The sequence below is a fragment of the Perca flavescens genome, chromosome 12, assembly GCF_004354835.1.
Source record: "Perca flavescens isolate YP-PL-M2 chromosome 12, PFLA_1.0, whole genome shotgun sequence".
NCBI lineage: Eukaryota > Metazoa > Chordata > Actinopteri > Perciformes > Percidae > Perca > Perca flavescens.
In genome coordinates this window covers 6,959,720-6,981,416 of record NC_041342.1, presented here as the reverse complement: position 1 = coordinate 6,981,416, position 21,697 = coordinate 6,959,720, and the positions used below count along the sequence as shown (strand labels likewise).

The 21,697-nt window shown below is 43.2% G+C and overlaps 1 protein-coding gene across 2 annotated transcripts in view; it reads right to left on the bottom strand.

Annotated features, from left to right (window-relative positions):
• Positions 1–21,697, bottom strand: part of clstn2a (calsyntenin 2a) — a 195,331-nt gene that overhangs the window by 118,936 nt on the left and 54,698 nt on the right. The window contains exon 2 of one of the 2 annotated variants that reach the window (XM_028592721.1): positions 2,769–2,853. The exons of the other annotated variant lie outside the window; for it this stretch is intronic. The gene's annotated coding sequence lies outside the window, so the exon portion shown is untranslated. The remainder of the gene's footprint in view (positions 1–2,768; positions 2,854–21,697) is intronic. 2 annotated transcript variants of the gene reach the window in all.

Below are 21,697 nucleotides of genomic sequence, written 5' to 3'. Positions count from 1 at the left end.
AATACCGGAAGTGGAACATCGCGGATATAGACTACAATTAAATCAACCCAAGAGGAGTGTAGATATAGTACATGAGTGGTGAAAGTGACTGTGTACATAGTCCTTGCACAAGGCTAAACTCTTTTTGCTCTCTGCTCAAAATAATATGACATGTTTGGATGTATCATGTCTTTTTGATAATAGCTGGAGGGTGACCTTACAGCTGTTCTTTATGTTGTTCTAGGTTATTCTGTTGATTGTTTGGAGCATGTGATGCAAGACACATTTTCTTGTAAACGGCCAATAAGGTTTTATCTTATCTGCAGTAGGCGAGACACTGCCTCCTTCTTCAACAACTGTGGTGGCTTTACCTGTGCCAGTTATCTCTGCCTCAGGCTACATGCTACAGTATCAGGATAGGCACCATGTGCTGGGGAAGGTTGACCAACTGAGGGAGAAGAATAGAAAAACATCTCACTTCACTGCGTCAAGGCTTCTTTTACCCATGATATTGTAGGTATATGATATCAGAGAGTGAAAAACATCATATTCTGACAGCTCCGTCAAAACATATCTGTTCAAATACACTGCTAAAACAACACCAAGGTTTTTCCTGCATAGAAAACGTTTTGGTGCCCCCCAGAGAAGTTTAAGCCAGCGCCAAAGGAACGTCTGATTTTCAGAGGCCAGCCTCCCTCTTATCCGCAGCCACTACTGTATACACATACGGCTGGCGCTGATTTGACTGGATCTCAACGCTATGCTGTATAGCGCCAATGGTATCTCCGTTTGCAGGGCAGGCTGCACCGGACTCTCCCGGTGACCATGCTGCTCTGGGGACCGGTTGCGCAGCGAGAAACCTCTGCTGACGGACACAGAGCTCTCCTTCCTGCCGTCTGTCTGCGCGGCGGGCTGCGCTGCCGTCTATCAGTAGCCTATTAAATTGAGACAGTTTCATAACCTGTACAAACAATACTTTTTTACCGTGTTTCGGTACAGTTTGTTTTAACACCTGATGCGTGCCGTACTTTAGTAGGCCTACGCATGAAAACCAAAGTTTCGAGTGCTTTAGCGACACTGACCTGACTCCCTGACAATGGACACACGCACCATAAGCAGCAGGCCTCTCTGCTGAGCCCCATTCAAATAACAGCAGCAGTTAAACTGTATTTCAAACTATGATGGTTACATTTGCAATGAATCCACGGTTCACATGCATGCCGTACCGTAGGGGCGGTCTGTTACACTTAGAGCTGGGCATCGTTCAAAATCTTTCGATCCGGTGCCAATTTTGATACTTCAGTTTTGATGCAGATTCCTAATGATACTTTTTTCGATACCATATGTTATAAAATCCATTTTAACATCAACAAAAATACATTAAAACACAAAGCTTTTATTTTCCAACTTAATTGGGAATCAAAACAGTTATCAAAATGTAAAAATTCTGGTAAAACTGCTCACTCAGAGTAACTGTCAGTCAATCATCAGGGCGGAGAAACCACCGTTGCGCCTGCTTAACGTCAACAGCACAGCAACCGCTTTCGGCTCGCCATTAATATCACATCGCAGCAAACGCTGTCTGCGTGAACTTGCCGTGACTCACTGTGACTTCAAAAAGTTTACTCCATCCGCGCTTGTGTGTGCGTGCGTGCGTGCGTGCGTGCGTGCGTGCGTGCGTGCGTGCGTGCGTGCGTGCGTGCGTGCGCGTGTGTGTGTGTGAGAGAGAGCTCTGCTGTCTGTCAGTATGCAGAGAGGACAGATAAGCTTGCGCTTACGCGTTCAGATGCTTTTGGATGCATATTAGTATATGATTTCTTTGACACTCAAAATTTCATGGGGGAGCACCCCCAGACCCCCACTTCATGTCCAAACAGCAGCTCCCCCTTGACATGGGCACACGACACATCCGCACAACTCCCAGCGTGATTTCAATCTCCTTTCAGAAGTTGCTCAGCTGCTCAGAGAGGTGTAGGAAATGGGGCGAGAGGTAACAATTACCAGCAGCAAGAAACTTTGAGAAACAAGACAAAGAAAAAACAGAAATAGAGAACGTTAATTAGGGAGCCTCAACTTGGAGGAACCATGAGGTTCACATAATAAGTTTTGAGAGGCTGAATAACACTCAACTGAACTAATGTCATATACTGAAAACTCTGCCTGCAGTGCAGTAACCGTGAGAAACTTTCATGCAATGTTAAATCATGTTTCCCTCTGGGCTTGAACACAAAGGTTCCCATTGTGCCACAGCAACGCCTGGGTCAGGGTTGCAAATTAAACTATGAAATTATTTTAGTGGCTTCAAAGCATTAGGTTTTCTTCATTAACATTTTCATGTTATATGAAACGCTTCACATGTTATGCTCTGTACAGCTACTGCTTGAAAAGGAGGAATCTTTGGATTTGTTTTCAAGCTGGACCCTAATTTCCCATGTATTTGTATCTTAGTGATTAATGGGAATAAGACTTTTAGAAATTTGTCCAGTATTGAGCAAGAGCGCTCTAACTGGCAGCTGCGAAATGCAATGTAATCCAACTGGGCAATTACGGCACCGCCATACGTCCACTAAAAGTGCTCGTTTTTGCCTCGGACAGGCTTAGATTGTTACTATATTTGTGTCTGAATACATTATTGTGGTTTTATGGTGACTTGTTGCCGGAAGACAGCGATGTGGACAAGGAGTGTCAGTGAGAGTTTGTTGTGTTAGTGTACAGAAAGCATAGCTTTGTGTCATATAAAAGATTTTCAAGAAAAGAAAAAAAATGACTTCTGTCACTGCTGAAATTACCAATTTATGCTGTTCTAAAATTCTTTGCTGTGTAGGCTTGCGAGCTCGTCGGCCCAGGTGAGGACTTGCACTGCCAGCACACTACCTGCAAAGGGAGAAAACACTAGCAGGCCAGGCAGAGTAGACACAGGAGGGGTCCTCACACTTGTTGAAACTGCAAATAGAATTCTGCATTTAGATAATGGTTGAGTTTGGTTTAACAACCTCTGGAAATGGTCCAGTAGAATTTTTTTTACCCCCCCACCAACACCTCCTTTCACATGTCTCGCCTCCGCAGTCTCCTTTCCGCTTGCTTTCTGTTTTATTAAACAAACAAAAAAAGTTTCCGTCTGGCTGTGTGTACTCTCACAAAAAGGTGTATATTAGGCTTTGACTTAAAAACCAATGAGTTGTCCTGGGGCCACCTGTAGCTCACCCGGTAGAGCGTTTGCCCCATGTAGGCTGAGTCCTTGAAGGGTGTAACCAAGACATTAAAAATGCAGAGGTGTTAAGCTTGGAAACTGGGAAAAGTATATTTCTTTATACGAGATCAGACTTAAAACTTACCTTTAGGGACTGTTCGTTATTTATATAAAAAGGGCCACCGGAGGATCTTTAGTAAAAATAGACTTCAAAATGATTGCGAAAAGAGGCATGACCCTCCCCATCAATTTGAGGATGCCTTCTGTAGTTGGTAAAAATGCACAGATGCCATTTATTTTTTTACAGCTATGACATACATGATTAAATCTGCATTCTCATCTTATACATCACGCTCCTCTGTTATGGTGTGGGGGCCATTTCAGTAGCTTTACTCACCAACGTTGTTGTGGAAACACAATAAGCATGGAAACTAAATGCACACTTCCTGCATTACTGCATTACTTCAAATACTAAGTTACTCCTCTAGTAAACTAGTATTCACATGAAATAAAACAATAAAACATTGAGACCATTGACCAAAGCACTCTGGGTAACAAATTCAACACACAAACTGGTTGCTATGGACTCGTCACTAGGCTTCCTCAGTCATTGTATATTTCAGCACATAGCTAAACCTGCCGAAGCTGAACCATAGACTGTATATTATTATATTCCAAAACATATATGTTTATTTTTAAAGCAGATTTTAAATTACATTGAAACAATTTAACAATTCGCCCTTATGAAATCCAATCGCGGCACGGGTGTCTTGGAACACAATAGACAGACGGTGGTGTTGGGGACCAAGAAGCTGGTTAAACCTGATTTAACCAAAAAGGCCTCAGATTGAGCTGACCAGAGAGACAAAGGAATCTTCCATTTTCTGGGAAAGTGGATTTAATTTCGGTGGATCCTTCAAAACGCACCAGTGTTTTCATACCTGCAAGGAGAAGGAAACAACGTTTTTCTTCTCAAAGTCGACTAAACTGCCTTTTTGGAGGGAAGTTTCTCCGTGGCCGCTGACGTGCTCCAGGGACCCGCTCCGTTTCATTTCTGTGGAAATCTATGGACAGGAACAAACGGACTGAACACACCGTAAGAAGTGGTGTGTTTTATTAATGAGCAAAGGGCTCGCTATCACTTGTTGCCATTAATGTGATCTGATTGTAATCATGTAATGGTCCATATATAAATTATTAATCTGTTTCTGTGAATGTATCAGTGATCACGATACTGTTGATGTGTGTAAGGTAGCTGTGTATAACTAATCGCTACCTGCTAAATCACTCCTTTCACAGAGTTTAGTTACTCTCTGCGAGATAATCGCGGAAATCAGCTGTTAGCCACTGGAGTGGTTATCGATAACTAAGATCAGAGTGCCTCTTTTCTTTACACTTCTTCTCTTTCTTCTTTTACTAACACACACGCCGCGTAGCTCCCGAGCTAACGCTGCTAGCTTAGCCACGTGGAATTGGCTTACGTTTGTACAGAGCTAACACAGGAACTACCATACCAGGTAAGCGTGCGCGTTGCCTAGCAACCCCCCGGCTTCTTCAGCCCCTCCTCGTGCACCCAGCATCACTACCGCCCTCTTGAGGCTAAATAGTTATGTGCAGCTCACCGGAGTAGCCATTTTGTAGTTTTGTGTTAGAACTACATCTCGACACCGCCCCTCCTCTTACACACACACACACACACACACACACACACACACACACACACACACACACACACACACACACACACACACACACACACACACACACACACACACACACACACACACACACACACACACACACACACACGTTTTCGGTTGGATATTTTTCGGTTGGATATTGTAAAAAGGTATATAAGTTTATTATTGAAGGATTATTGATTAGCTACTGGGCCCACCACCTGTGGGAGGAACCGTTGGGGTCGGGTGCGATGCCACATGGGTGGCAGTGAAGGTCAGGGGCCTCGACGGACCAGACCCGGGCGGCAGACGCTGGCTCTGGGGACGTGGAACGTCACCTCTCTGTGGGGGAAGGAGCCGGAACTGGTGCGGGAGGTGGAGCGCTACCGGTTAGATCTGGTGGGGCTTACCTCTACGCACAGTCTCGGTTCTGGAACCATACTCCTGGATAGGGGTTGGACTCTTTTCTTCTCCGGAGTTGCCCAGGGTGTGAGGCGCCGGGCGGGTGTGGGGATACTCACAAGCCCCGGCTGGCGCCGCTGTGTTGGAGTTTACCCGGTGGACGAGAGGGTCGCCTCCCCACGCCTGCGGGTTGTGGGGGAAAACTCTGACTGTTGTTTGTGCATATGCACCAAACAGGAGTTCGGAGTATTCGGCCTTCTTGGAGACCTTGACTGGAGTCCTGCATGGGGCTCCAGTGGGGGACTCCATTGTTCTGCTGGGGACTTCAACGCACACGTGGGCAATGATGGAGACACCTGAGAGGCGTGATTGGGAGGAACGGCCTCCCTGATCTAAACCAGAGTGGTTGTTTGTTGTTGGACTTCTGTGCTAGTCATGGATTGTCTATAACGAACACCATGTTCGAACATAGGGATGCTCATAAGTGTACCTGGTACCAGAGCACCCTAGGCCGAAGGTCAATGATCGATTTCATAATCGTTTCATCTGATCTGAGGCCGTATGTTTTGGACACTTGGGTGAAGAGAGGGGCAGAGCTGTCAACCGATCACCATCTGGTGGTGAGTTGGGTCAGGGGTGGGGAAGACTCTGGACAGACCTGGTAAGCCCAAACGTGTAGTGCGGGTAAATTGGGAACGTCTGGAGGAGGCCCCTGTCCGACAGACTTTCAACTCACACCTCCGGGCGGAGCTTTTCGTGCATCCCTGTGGAGGCTGGGGGCATTGAACCCGAGTGGACAATGTTCAAAGTTTCCATTGCTGAAGCTGCGGCGAGGAGCTGTGGTCTTAGGATCTTAGGTGCCTCAAGGGGCGGTAACCCACGAACACCGTGGTGGACACCAGTGGTCAGGGAAGCCGTCCGACTGAAGAAGGAGTCCTTCCGGGATATGTTATCTCGGAGGACTCCGGAGGCAGTTGCAGGGTACCGAAGGGCCCGAAGGGCTGCAGCCTCTGCCGTGAAAGAGGCAAAGCAGCGGGTGTGGGAGAAGTTTGGAGAAGACATGGAGAAGGACTTTCGGTCGGCACCAAAGTGTTTCTGGAAAACTGTTCGCCACCTCAGGAGGGGGAAGGGGAACCATCCAAGCTGTGTACAGTAAGGATGGGACACTGTTGACCTCCACTGAGGAGGTAATAGGGCGGTGGAGGGAGCACTTTGAGGAACTCCTGAATCCGACTAATACGCCCTCTATGTTAGAGGCAGAGCTGGAGGATAACGGGGATTGTCGCCGATTTCCCAGGCGGAAGTCACTGATGTAGTCAAACAACTACACAGTGGCAAAGCCCGGGATTGATGAGATCAGACCAGAAATGCTCAAGGCTCTGGGTGTGGAGGGGTTGTCCTGGTTGACACGCCTCTTCAACATTGCGTGGAAGTCTGGGACGGTGCCAAAGGAGTGGCAGACTGGGGTGGTGGTTCCTCTTTTAAAAAGGGGGACCAGAGGGTGTGTGCCAATTATAGGGGTATCACACTTCTCAGCCTCCCTGGTAAAGTCTACTCCAAGGTGCTGGAAAGGAGGGTTCGGCCGATAGTCGAACCTCGGGTTGAGGAGGAACAATGCGGATTCCGCCCTGGTCGTGGAACAACGGACCAGCTCTTCACTCGCAAGGATCCTGGAGGGAGCCTGGGAGTATGCCCAACCGGTCTACATGTGTTTTGTGGATTTGGAGAAGGCGTATGACCGGGTCCCCGGGAGATACTGTGGGAGGTGCTGCGGGAGTATGGGGTGAGGGGTCTCTACTCAGGGCCATCCAATCTCTGTATGACCAAAGTGAGAGCTGTGTCCGGGTTCTCGGTAGTAAGTCGGACTCGTTTCAGGTGAGGGTTGGCCTCCGCCAGGGCTGCGCTTTGTCACCAATCCTGTTTGTAATATTTATGGACAGGATATCGAGGCGTAGTCGGGGTGGGGAGGGGTTGCAGTTTGGTGGGCTGGGGATCTCATCGCTGCTCTTTGCAGATGATGTGGTCCTGATGGCATCATCGGCCTGCGACCTTCAGCACTCACTGGATCGGTTCGCAACCGAGTGTCAAGCGGTTGGGATGAGGATCAGCACCTCTAAATCGGAGGCCATGGTTCTCAGCAGGAAACCGATGGAATGCCTTCTCCAGGTAGGGAATGAGTCCTTACCCCAAGTGAAGGAGTTCAAGTACCTTGGGGTTTTGTTCGCGAGTGAGGGGACAATGGAGCGGGAGATTGGTCGGAGAATCGGCGCAGCGGGTGCGGTATTGCATTCAATCTATCGCACCGTTGTGACGAAAAGAGAGCTGAGCCAGAAGGCAAAGCTCTCGATCTACCGGTCAGTTTTCGTTCCTACCCTCACCTATGGTCATGAAGGCTGGGTCATGACCGAAAGAACGAGATCCAGGGTACAAGCGGCGAAATGGGTTTCCTCAGGAGGGTGGCTGGCGTCTCCCTTAGAGATAGGGTGAGAAGCTCAGTCATCCGTGAGGAGCTCGGAGAGAGCCGCTGCTCCTTTGCGTCGAAAGGAGCCAGTTGAGGTGGTTCGGGCATCTGGTAAGGATGCCCCCTGGGCGCCTCCCTAGGGAGGTGTTCCAGGCACGTCCAGCTGGGAGGAGGCCTCGGGGAAGACCCAGGACTAGGTGGAGGGATTATATCTCCAACCTGGCCTGGGAACGCCTCGGGATCCCCCAGTCGGAGCTGGTTAATGTTGCTCGGGAAAGGGAAGTTTGGGGTCCCCTGCTGGAGCTGCTCCCCCCGCGACCCGACACCGGATAAGCGGACGAAGATGGATGGATGGATGGATGGATACTGATAATTGTGAAGTTAATAAATCTTATTATACTTAATTAGCAGTTGCTTGTGATTATTTGTGTACTAATTGCTGGCTGAACCGGTCCATGCTCGAAATCACCCCTTCCTTTGTTTCCTTTTAAAGGATTTTCACAGAAATGAGACTGTTCCACAGTTTGATTATTGGTCCCTGACTTGCAGGGTGGTGCCCCGTTTTGATTGTTTGTCGATTTGATGAAGTTATTAATAACCATATTTATAACTTTATTAATATTGATAAAACATCTTTAATAATTTGCCAATGATCAAATCTGTACCCTACGGGTATCAAACAGTGGCGGAATGCCCCGACGCTTAAATTCAACTAAAATGTAACACCATAAAACGTCAAGAAAAAAGATCCGTATTTTGCCGTAATATGACACGAAGAAAAATAAAAGTAATCCACAAAATCCACAAAAAGGTAAATCATACGGTGTATCCAGCAAGTCCTACGCGCGTCACATTCACCAGCCAGCTCCAAACAGGTGAACGAGGCCTCTCCACTTCGCCGTTTAAACAAAGTGGAATAAAAGTCCAAATCTACACAAAACGCGCAATCAATTAGTAAGCTGACATCAAATGTATATACATGGCATTTAGGAAACCTTTATTGCAACCTTGGCATGGCAAGATGTGCAGACATAGTGCAAGAGTAATTTTCATTTTTTATGTCTTGCTGCTCCCACCGTCAGGCAGGAAATATTTTTTTTACTCAAGCAGTATATGAAATCAGATGTATTACTTCCCACCATTTAGTTGTTTTGTGTTATTTAAGATATTTATAAAATATCTGGTCATGCCAGACATAATTATTCCACTCATTTTTTAAACAATGCAATTACCCTTTTCAGCCACCAGGGGAGCAGTGCTCCCCATGCCCCACAGCCAAACTCATGGGTCAGACCCATCTGGTAGTGGGGGCCGAGACTGAGAGCTACATGGAAAAATATGCACCAAACAAGCCACTTTGAAATTTTGCTTTCATGAATACAAACAAGCCCCCGGCCGCCCGCCCCCCCCCCCCTCCTAGACTATACAAGTTTTGAGTGACCCTCCCCTCAACAAAGAATAAAAAGACATGACCCTCCCCTATTTTCCTCCGGTGGTCCATTCCATAAATACCGAACGGTCCCTTATAAAGAACGTTGTCGTTATCGATTGAAAAATGAAAATGGACATGCAATAAAAATCCACGGACAGGACCTCGGTGTCCTCAGCAGTGGTAGTTTCACCCTCAATACATCATGTGAGAGCAAAAAGGGGCCACAGCACAGTGTGAAGACCAGTCAATAATCCGATCAGCAGAAGGACAGACGAGTGAGCCGAGTTACACAGAGGCGGCATCACCGGGGAGTGCTTTATCCAGAGGAGTTACAGCACTGAGGGGGGAACACAAGTGTTTTGAAGTCATCGCATTTCTTTTCCGCACAGCAGAATCCGAGCTCACACTGTGAGCATCAGCCAGCTATCAGCTTGTAGCTGCTAGTCACCGACTCTCTGATCCTCCCTTATCGAATTCTATTCACTTCCCCTGTGCCTGGACCAGAATCTGGCTTAAAGTAGAAGATAACAACGGAGAAAGACATTGGTGACAGCATACACCATTGTGTCGTTTGTATGTGGCCACTGAACCCAGATCCACATTCCACTACTCTCAGTAGTAATCAATGCACTCACAAATGACTCCGAAGACTCGCATTACACTTACAGGGGTCTAGCTTGGGTCATATATAGACCCAAATATTTACCAAATTTTAGAGCTCGTGAAAGTCTCTGCACACCTGAATGTGTGACAGGTGCATCGGAGTTAGGGCTGCAGCTATCAATTATTTTAATAATCGAGTATTCTACAGATTATTCCATCTATTAATCGGCTAAGTAATACTTTTGCTTTATAGTAAACAGCAATAGTTAATATAGAAAAGAGAGGTTTCCTTTTCAACATTTTGACTGCCAAAATCGCATACAATAACAGGGATAGATGCTAATATTTTTAAGCACTGGCCGGATGTGCCACACTAATGGTGCTTTTCCATTACATGGTACCTACTCGCCTCGACTCTACTCTACTCGACTCTACTCGCCTCGCGTCCGTTTTCCATTGCAGATTTTAGTATCGCCTCAGCGTGGCTGGTCGTCATAGCGACTGCCGTGGGCGTGGCTTAGTAGCTTGCTTTTCCCATTGACATATCCCCGCATATCCCCGACGCATTTCCTGGTTCTCCATCTCCGTAAACAACATGATATCAAAGAGATAGTTAACGTTTACTGCTCCAGATTTCCCACCGTGGTCACATATATATGACTCTAGAGTCGCTACTCGCTTTGTTTCTCTCACATATATATGACTCTAGAGTCGCTACTCGCTGCTGAGATAATCGCCGTCACTCTCTCACTTCTCCCTCGCTCACTAGCTCCCCACACACACACATACGGCGACTCGACACACACACACATCACACATGCACACACCAGCGCACCAGTATAACCATCAGGCCACTTGTATGCTACGGAGAAAGTTCTGCGTGGAGCCTCCGGCAGCAAAAAAACACCGCTGGCTAAACTATTTAAAAATGCCGTCTCTCGCTAGCAATGCAGTGATCAGTGACGCTTCTTTCCGACCAATCAGCAGCCTGCAGGGTTTCACGTCACCTTCTCGGCTCGCCTCAGCTCGCTTGGAACCTCGACTGAGCAGGTACTAAAAAAAGTACCTGTTAGCAGGTACCAGGTACTTTTTTTCGTAAAGGAAAACCAAAAAAGGCGAGTAGAGTCGAGGCGAGTAGGTACCATGTAATGGAAAAGCGCCATAAGCCCCTTATTCTGTTGGCAGAAGTACTTTTTTGGTGTCCCAAATGTAAATGTTTTTCAGCCACTTCCCCTTCATGCTTCTGGCTATCCCACTGGATATGCAAAAGTAGGGTTAGTAATCAAATGCTACGGTAAGTTTACAAGAATTTGTCCATATTTCAAGATTTGTAGCAAACTAACTAACAGCTGGACTACAAAGTGACAGCTTTCGTTTGAGATTGTTTGTAAAATATCGCTATTTGCAGAGCAGCATGCTGTAGTTGCAAGGTTGAACTTTGGGTTCAGCATTAGGAGGATTGAGATCTCTACTTTTGAACCAATTTGACATTTTGAACGTCAAACAATTTTCTGCATTCTGGTGAATTTTTCTGCAACAATTTGTGCCTTTTCTGCATCAAGTTATGATGCAAATGTCTTTATGTAAAGGAAGTTATAATTATTATATTATAAAGAGGCCAGTTTTGACTTCATTTTTATGTTACCGTTTTCATCACAGTCACACGCCGGAGATCCGGCATGGTGCCGGAACACTTTAAGCCCTGGATTTGTGATAAATAATCATCAATAATGTGTATATGAGGACTAAGCGGTCAAATGCAAATAATACAACAGCTAGAACAGTGTGTTAAGTTCAGATAACGACATAACTTATTACTACTGTAATGCAGCCTTTAAAACCAGGAAAAGAAAACACATGTATTAGGATATTATGATATCCAAAATCGAGATCCATCCCTACTTGGCACAATCGTATCTTAATATTGTCAATTTAAAATCGCAATAACATTGCTCAGAAAAATCTCAATTAGATATTTTCCACCCAACATTTAGCCCTAAGATTCAATCTAAAAAAAAATAAACACTTGTAATCCCAGGGTTTCCCCCAGTGCATTGCAAGCCCGGTGGCCCACTGGGCCTCAGTTGCCCCGCACCAGGCCCAAGTCTCTGGGAATTATTTATTAATTTATTTTTAAGACATTTTTTGAACTACAGTTACAGTGTGCGGCTTGGTTGGAAACTTAGTCATATTTTTTAATCTCCAGTTAGCTTTTAGCACTGACAAAACACAAATGTAGGGACCTATAGAATCTGCATTTAGCTTTTTTACATTCTCAATTTCACGATCCCTTCCATTATTCTGTTAAGTTATTACTGGCTGGCAGCGGTCCCTCATCAAAAAAAAAAAAAAAAAAAAAAAAGACACTTGCCGCCAGGCTTAATTTTTTGGGGGGGGGAAACACTGAATCCTAACTCAAAGCTTTCAGCAATTTTAAAATCACTTCACTTACAACTAAACAAAAAATAAATGCTGTTTGACAAACTGTCAAATGATAAGCTTTACACTGATTCCTTATACAAAAAAACATTTGTTGAAGTCACTCAAGCTACTAAGCCAAACACAATATAAAATGGATGGTGCCACTATCGTTTATAGCCAATTAAACACATTGTGCAGAATTATCTACCTTGCCTCATTGCATGACTCAGAGCAGAAGTAAAGCATAACTGATGCAGATTGCAGTCTCTCTGCACTACACATTGTTGGCACTGTAATTGGCTACAACTGTACGAGAACTGAAGAGAGAACAATGATGTGGCTCACAACAAAGTTATTACGCTGGTTTTCATGCTGCTGCTACCTTTGCAACCTTCTAGCATTGGAGTATGCTTGACCCGCTGCTACTGACACAGCAACACAATGCTGGTAAAGACTACACAGCATCACTGCATGGCAACTTCACAGCCACTTGATAAAGTAATCAGGGCCAGAATGCAAAATAGCTGGGAACAACGCTGGAGTTTTCTTGAACCAAATCTTATGTAGTGCCGCAGACACTGAATCTGTATGTGCTAGTATTCCACTGAAGGTGAAAAACTGAACATATGACTCACAAAGTAATAATAATATATATATATATATATATATATATATATATATATATATATATATATATATATATATATATATATATATATAATTTTACGTCCCCTTTTATTATTTTAATATACATATTAGGGCTGTCAAAATTAACGCGTTAATTTTTGCGTTAATTTTTTAATATTTAACTCGACTAACTAAAAATTAACGAAATTAACGCAGCTGTGTTTGTTTACTTCATGTGGCGGCTGAGAAACGTAATACGTCTACATAACAGCAGGCGGCGCTACTCTGTATTGTTGCCCAAGTAATGAAAACCGGCAGCTGATTGGACGAACGCGTCACATGGGTTTGTTTTCTCCGGAAATCCAAAGCCAGACTGTCATGGCGGCCGTTCAGAATACGATCTCATATTGTACTAAGATAGTTCACTGAAACATGTTTCTGAAAACATTTTAAGCGAGAAATAGGCCGTGCTGTTGCTGAATCTGTCTTCATTTCACCTCAACAAAGGTCAGTTTAGAAGATTTGTCAGATTTTGAGAGACTCTAGTCACCTCATCCTGCTCGCCATTTCCGGGTGAGTCCCGACTGCCCTGCCGACGACTGAACTCTCAGCTCGTTGGAGATGAACTGCGCCCCACCTGTAAAGTAGACGAGAGCAGGCGACAGCAGCCGGGGACGGTGACAAAAATCTGCTCTCAAGTCAGACAGTTTCTAGCAGTTTCCAGCAGCCTTCAGCAGGACTAAATAAGCCAAATTGTTGCTGCTTTTGTTCTGAAAGATATTAAACATTCTGAACTTAGCAGAACCTTTCCTTGTTTGTTTTTTTCTTCATATTTGCAAAGTTAAGTGATTTAGCATTTAAATATCCATTATTATAAGCTTCAGTCTCAATTTAAAAAAAAAGCGATTAATCACAGCGAATTTATGTTTGACTTCACTTTGAAAGAGAAGTTCATGAGAATAAAAGAGACTCTGAGGGTAGCCAAGGTAACACTACTTACATTACATCACTACTTCCTTTACAGGTAAAGACATGCATGTTTTTACTAACAAGTACTACAAATTAAATAATAAAATACAATGGTTTGCTTTCATGTAGGTCCCTTTTTGATCAAGAAAAGCAGTTTTAAATATATAATATATATTATATATATATATATATATATATATATATATATATATATATATATATATATATATATATATATATATATATATATATATTTGAAAGCTGAAAGAGAGAAAGTGTGACTCCAGGTCAAATAACTCAATAAATTCCTCTGAAATGAAGCCCTCAACCATGGTGGATGAAAATGAACTCAACAGTGTGACGAAACCATCTGACACATTTAAGAAGGGGCAGAGAAACAAGAGGTAGAGAGGGGAGGGAGCAAACCACCAGCCAAGGTCGGAGAACAGGGGGTGGGGGAGAGGGGAGAGAGAGAGAGAGAGAGAGAGAGAGAGAGAGAGAGAGAGAGAGAGAGAGAGAGAGAGAGAGAGAGAAATAAAACAGAAAATAGGAAGACATAAGGAATAGGAGAAAAAAGCCACAGTGTGAAAAGATTGTCCCTGGCTTTTGGCTCTTGATTTGAATTTAAACATGGAAAAGTGAGCAGAGTGCATGGATGAGGTTTACAGCAGGTGATATGTCCTCGCTACCATCCATTACAATCCATTAAAAAATCCAAAAATCCAATAAATATATTTTGGATAAAAGAAATTTCCTAAAAAATATATTAATCTTGCACAGATGACACTGGATATAAATTGTGCTGTGCACAATGTTCAGTGGTAATGCCAAAAAGTAGTGTGCCCTTAATGTAGTAAAGTTTAAAGTAAGAAAAAGGTGTTATATCGTCTATGTTGTTTGAGATATGAAAGAACCTTTATCGGGACAGAAGATTTTGGCTATATGCACGTATGATAAGTGATTGGATCTTCTGATCAGCCTTTTTGAGAACACCAATCCGATTATTTAGAAGGAAGAAATATTGTCCGATTTTGACCGTAGATTGATTAATCAGAGCACCCTTATTTTAGTAGCCTAACAAAAAGGTGTAAAAGAGAGGGGCAAAAGAACAATAACCATTTGGGGATAACATCACACAATCTTGGACAGTCTCTCCTCAAAGGAATTCATTGTGTTGCACTCATACAAAAAGTGACATAAGTTGAGGTTGAGAGAGAAGTTCAAACCACAGTGCTTACTTTCTCACCTCCACATGCCTGGCCAATCGCTGCGTGAAGTGGACGCCACTGTAGGATTGTCAATTTCGTAAAGTTACAGAACTTTTCGGACACAGTCCAACTTCTTCCGACGTCAACCATCCGAAAAGCATTTTGTTTGAAGCACAGTTGCGCTTCAACTTTAGGATATACTAACAGGCTTATTTGCCATAACTTGGTTGCCATTTGCAGAGCAAAATCCAATGGCAAATCTCAACATGAAATGGCACAACGTGTCAACATAAAACAGCGCGTTTAAGCCGGAGAGCAGAGTTCACTTTGCGGCAAAAATAAAATAACCTACTTTCACCCAGGAAATGCTTGTTTGTTCCTCTGGAATGTTTTAATCCAAATCCAATCTTTTTCCTAAACTTAACGGTTCGTTTTGGTGCCTAAACTTAACTGTCATTGCCACATGATGCTCACTTTTTCTGGCTAAACTCCACTACCACGGCTCCTGAAGGACCGTCATCTGGCGGTGCCTGTACCCGGCTCACAGTCACCTACTGGCGGCTAAAAAACTGCCGCTGGTAGCCGGCGTCCCGGAGCTCTGTAGCTGCTAAATATAACCAGCAACTGCTGCTCGGAATTTATTGTTCTATGGCACTATAGACTGTTCATGTTACAGCGCTTTACTTAGTTTAAAATACTTCTATTTTAGAATATAATTAATATATTGTCTAGAATATTGGTAGGGCTTTGACTTTTGCCCAAAATCATATTCTAAGTTTGTTTGTTTATTAATATTCGAATATTTATTAATACTATTTTGACCATTAAATGCCTTCAGTAAGACCTATATTGGTATCAAACTTAAGTTGTTTCTTTTTTATTACAAGTCAGACACCGGATTAAACACAAACACTATGCTTTCGACAGGAAGTTCGGAGCTTTCACCGTAGCCTACGTAAGTGGTCTGATGTTTATACTTGTGTGCTGGTGTGTGCATCGAGCCGGCGAATGTGTGTGTGTGACTTCTCAGACCCCTTAGCGACTTTATTTTCTTTCACAAAAGCGACTAGCGACTTTCTGTAGAAAAGACAAAAAAAAAATTTAAAAAAAGTTTCCAGTATTGTCCAGCATACACGCAAGGGGTTTCTCTCCTATGGCCGCCAAAACAGTCACCTCTCTCTTCTGTTCTGAGACTGAGGAGCAGCCCCGCCCTCCCCTCTGTGCTCTCTCCTCATGTGCAGCAGCACTGCGCGCAGGCAGGTAGACAGACAAGAGGAGAAGGAACAGGGTGCGGGGGCCGGTGTAGGTAGGAGAGTCAGCGGCACGCGACGGGAGAAAGACGCCGCTGAGCTGACCTGGAGAAACATTTTCTCTGCAAAATAATTGCACAGAGGCAGGGATATGTAGACCAGAAATGGGGAAATCCCACGCGCCACCCCCAGCAATTCGCACCCTGCTAATAGATACAGTGCACAAAGTAAGGAATACACTTCAGCATCTAATTGGGACATATTGAATAATTTCGGGGAAATTACCACAGAAATACTGCATACTGTGCCAAGTGAAAGTGTTACTGGGGCAATACATGTTTGGAGTAATGTTTTGGTAATGACAGGAGAGAAAAGAATAGAATAGAGAAAGAGTTGGGCAGGCAGCAGTAGTGTAACCAACAATGGGAAATAGTACTAAGGAAAACATTCTCTAAACTAAAACAGTTGCATAGGTGTCAGTCTATCCATGGACCAAAGGATTTATATAATAATAATAATAATAATAATAATAATAATAATAATAATAATAATAATAATATATAAAATTGAGGGTAGAGCTGGGCAATATATTGATATTATATCGATATCGTGATATGAGACTAAATATGGTCTTAGATTTTGGATATTGTAATATGGCATAAGTGTTGTCTTTTCCTGGTTTTAAAGGCTGCATTACAGTAAAGTGATGTCATTTTCTGAACTTACCAGACTGTTGTAACTGTTCTATTATTTGCCTTTACCCACTTATGGCGTTTTTCCATTACATGGTACCTGCTCGACTCACCGTTTTTGGTTTTCCATTACGAAAAAAAGTCCCCGGTACCTGATAACAGGTACTTTTTTTTTTAGGATCACCTCCGTCGAGGTTCCAAGCAAGCTGAGGCAATACCAAAATGTGAACAAACCCGCCATTTTTAAAAGGTCTCATGACATTAGGGCTGCTCCCTCTTAGTTGATTAGTCGACTAATCGGTCGTTTTGGTATTAGTCAACTTAGATTTCTTTAGTCGATCAGTCGTATTTTATGCTTTTTTCAAGCTGAATGACTCATTTCCAAGAAACGTACGAGCACATCTCTGGTAAACACAAGAATTAAAGTGGTGCTTTTGCATTACTCTTTGCGGAGAAACTCAGATTTACAGATCTGTCAATTAAATCAACAACAACTGAATGAGTGTTAGTCGACTAAGAATTTCTTCAATCGAGCACAGCCCTATATGACATGGTGCTCTTTGGATGCTTTTATATAGGCCTTAGTGGTCCCCCAATACTGTATATGAAGTCTCTTTCCCGAAATTCAGCGTTGGTGCAGAATTACAGCCACTAGAGCCAGTCCCACAATGAGCTTTCCTTAGTATGTGCAATTTCTGTGTCTGTAGCTATTGAAGAGGAGTGAGGGGGGGGACAGGTGGAGGGTGGGGGTGTGGCCTTGACCAACTGCCACTTTGCTCGTTTGAAAGCAATGGTCTCTCTCTCTCTCATGGGTGGGCCAAATTCTCTGGGCGGGCAAAGCAGAGAAAGGGGAGGTAACCTTGCTCCTTATGACCTCATAAGGAGAAGATTCCAGATCGGCCCATCTGAGCTTTCATTTTCTCAAAGGCAGAGCAGGATACCCAGGGCTCGGTTTACACCTATCCCCACTTCTAGCCACTGGGGGACAATAGGCAGGCTGGGGGAACTCATATTAATGTTAAAAAACCTCATCAAGTGAAATTTTCATGCCATGGGACCTTTATATAGTTTAGCCAGCGGTGTTTTTTTTGAAATAACATTTGTCTTCTGGCTGTGGCAACAGCCACATGCCGAGAGTCAAAAAACAACACACCTTCGACGTTCTGTGTGTGTGTGTCGCGTTAGGTCACGGCAGTTTCCTGCTATGACGACCAGCCACGCTCGCCTCAGGCATGAGGCGGTACTAAATCTGCAATGGAAAATAGAGGACGTGGCACCGCGACCAAGTGGAGTTGAGCCGAGCTGGTACTAGCAGTGGGTAAGCGCCATTAGTCATTATATCCACAAATAAAAATCTCATTGTGTAAATATTTTGCGAAAGCACCAATAGTCAACACTACAATATCGTTGCGGTATCGATATCGAGGTATTTGGTCGGAAATATTGTGATATTTGATTTTCTCCATACCGCCTAGCCCTAATTGAGGGTAAAATAAGATGTTTGTTCTTCAGTGCCTTGGCAAAGAAATAAGACATTTTGTTGTCTGTTTGATGGATTACCATCTGCCAACTATTCCCACAGCATGATTCTTCAATCAGACACAACCATAGATCTTTCCAGATAAATCCCTCTCTAATACTGTAAGGGGTAGATGGGAGGGACAGAGAAAACAAATCTAAAATCTAATTTAACTCACAAACAGTAGAATGTGTACATCAGATTACAATCAAATTGAATTTCCTACTCCCCGTCTCCCATGTTGCCTTTTTTTTCCCCCCCTACATCCACGTGTACACGAACCTCCCTCAGTTTCCGTGTTTGCTTTGATATTACAAGATATCAGCTGGGGTTGCTTCCATCAGCCCGTACAGAGCACCCTGATGCTTTTCTGTGTGTCTTCTGGCATTTTTCATTTTCACATGGGTGGGTTCAAATTATTCTGCAGCTACAGCAATCATGAATACAATAGACACTAATCATCAACAGGTAATTTCCCGAGGTAGAAAACTAAACTCATAGATTTCCCTCGAGGTGGCGGTTTTAAAAATGCTCCTGCTGGACTTGTCATGGTTGCTCTTTGTACATGGTTCTTATCTTTCTCATGTTTTCATTATCCTCTCCTTGTTGCCCCCTGACGGACTTCAAAAACTGTAGCAGTATTTTTGGAGTAGGCTTTATAGTGAGGATTCAGAATATGGGGTTGTTGGGTGTGTTTTCATCATTCAAATAAGGTCGTTTTAAAACACATACTGTGTATTCTATATACATAAAGTGCTGTGATACACCAAAGCAAAAAAAAACAACAAAAAAAACAAACCTTCCAATCTTCTCCCTCAGTATATTGTTGGTTTTACCATCAATAGGTCCCGACATGAATTAAATCTCATCCCAGATTGTTTGTGCAGTTTCTGCGGCAGAGTTACAGAGATCATATGCTTCAAAGTACAGCTTCAAGAACGCGTCCTAATCGTACAAGCATTGTTTTTAATGTGTCTGCGCACGTAAAAACCTTGATTCATACTAGGCACTAAAAATAAGCTACGGGAGATAAACTGCAGAGGTCGTTACGGCAATTACAGTATTTGTGTTGTTAAATTAGCCAGAGAATTGGAGACAGCTGCATGCTTTTAGTTCTTTTTTCTGAGAGTGTACTTAAAAATAGCATTAACTTTTAAGATGCAGTAAAAAGTGTCTCTCAGTCAGAGCCCAGCACAGCTCATTTGGCTTATTTTCTCACTCCCTCCCTTCACTTGCTCTCTTACACTGCATTACCACTCTTGTTTTGTTTCTCTCGCTCTCTCTCTCTCCATCCCACTTAAGAAGGACATTAGGGGATCCATTAGGTGATAACTAAAAGGAGAGAAAAACCAGCTAGCGGACAAACTGTTAACAGAGCAAGGTCAGCAGATAGCCATCAGACTTTTATCAGGAAAGGTCAAAGCATAATGCTAGTGTGTGTGTGTGTGTGTGTGTGTGTGTGTGTGTGTGTGTGTGTGTGTGTGTATGTGTGTATACACAAAGATTTCTTCGCCAAAATGCATCCTAGGGTATTTTTGTGAATGTACGTGAGTCAAACTTTAGTTTAAAAGGCATATTTAGGACAGAATCGCCACTTTTATGATTCACCGTATTCCTGTTTTTGGGTCAAAGGGCCTTTTGAATGGGAGATCTAGGGGCACTTTTATGCTAGTCTCAAAATAGCTATTTTCGAAATACTAAGAAGGCTCGACACAACATGAAACTATGCTCGAAGTATCACCAGGGGCTCTACACATGAACGTAAGCATTGACAACATTCTTTGTGTACACAGATTTACTAAAAAGAAAGTTTTTGAGCAACTCACCACAGCTGTTATTTCCGGCCACTACCACCTTGGCAGTCAAAACGAGTCGATATCCAAATGCGAATATGAGGCTCCTTTTTAAACTACAAGGTCAATATTGTTTTTCAAAAACGACAAAACAACAACTGATCCGTGCATTTATATGGAACTAAGCTTTAGGAGCTTTCCGTCTTTACTCTCCTCCCTGTTACGTTGCATTCGGAAAACGATTGTTTTTGACTGACAAAATGGAGTTGCTCAAAAACTTTTTTAGTAAATCTGTGTACACAAACAAACAATGTTGTCAATGCTTTCGTTCATGTGTAGAGCCCCTGGTAGAGCCTTCTTAGTATTTCGAAAATAGCTATTTTGAGACTAGCATAAAAGTGCCCCTAGCTCTCCCATTCAAAAGGCCATTTGACCCAAAAAAGAGAATACGGTGAATCTTAAAAGTGGCGATTCGGTCCTAAATATGCTTTTAAACTAAAGTTTGACTCACGTACATTCACAAAAATACCCTAGGATGCATTTTGGCGAGAGTTAAGCTTTAAATGTTTTAAGAGCATGCAAGATGTAGCCTTCCAATGTAAAGGATACTTTGTACACCTACAAATCTTTCAATAGTTTACAGTACCTAAGATAATTCCTCAAATAAAGCTTTACTCTGTTTGGTTTTCAGGGTTTCTTCAGCGGTGTCCAGGAAAAAAAAAAAAACGGGTGAACTCCAAGCTGTTAAGAATCATGGGGGAAGGATGTTGCTGCAGAACAGGACTATTAGCGGTCTGTTTTTAGCCCGCTGTGTTCCTCAAGGGCTGAAACAGACCGGACATGGCACACATCTCCTGGAACGCTTCACTTTGGCATTCATTAGTGAAAATGCCATCTGACTACAGTATGTGGACACTGTAGATCAAATCATACAGCATAACTTAATCAATGTCTTTACAGTTGCTGTTGATTAAAACTAGGGCTGCAACTAAGTTATTTTTATTGTTGAGTGAAGAAACTAGAAAATATTTACATTTAAGAAGCTGGATTCAGAGAATTTGTATAAAGTTACTCCAACTGATCATCAAAAGTTAGCGATTAATAGTTGACATCTGATCGATTAATCTTTGCAGCTCTAATTAATACATTTACTGATTTGATGTATTATCTCTCGTTAAGTGCTTTTTTTTGAGGATTAATCTGGTTTTTTTCATTAAAAAAAGACTAATCCTCTGTGAACCTAGCAAGTTACCAATTTTTGTAAAGTCTTTTGAAGTGGGGCCAAATGGAGCTCATGGGGGGGCACTTCAAGGGTTTGCTACTGTTGTATTTCAGTGGTGTTGCAAAAATGTACCCTGCGTGCAATTAAAAAATAATGTGGCTATACTGTGCATAGTACTTGTGTATTCTTTGCAGCACACCACCAGTGTGCCTGCACCAGTCTACAATGTCCCATACAGTCTTTTCTAGTA